Source organism: Etheostoma spectabile, chromosome 7 (genome assembly GCF_008692095.1).
Source record: "Etheostoma spectabile isolate EspeVRDwgs_2016 chromosome 7, UIUC_Espe_1.0, whole genome shotgun sequence".
NCBI classification, from domain to species: Eukaryota; Metazoa; Chordata; class Actinopteri; order Perciformes; family Percidae; genus Etheostoma; species Etheostoma spectabile.
Window position 1 is genome coordinate 22831200 of NC_045739.1, and position 315 is coordinate 22831514.

Sequence of the window (315 nt, forward strand, 5' to 3'; positions counted from 1 at the left end):
AACCTGGCTCCTTCAGACATTTTAACTTTTTAAAACTCATCAGTGATAAATCGGCGAAATCATTTTATTTCTCTGATTTACTGCTTTGCTTTAATGCTGCCTGGCTCTCTCTCTCTCTCTATTTCTCTCTCTCTCTCTCTCTCTCTCTCTTCAGTGACTCTCTACCTCGCTCGTCCACATCCCATAAATTAAAAATAAAACCGACTGCAGGGCACAGCGACACCAACAGATGGTGAAGAAAGACTGATTCCACGTAGTGAGTGATACAGCGTGCACTGTAAAAGAAAACAAAAACGTATTATTTTTCTTATTTGG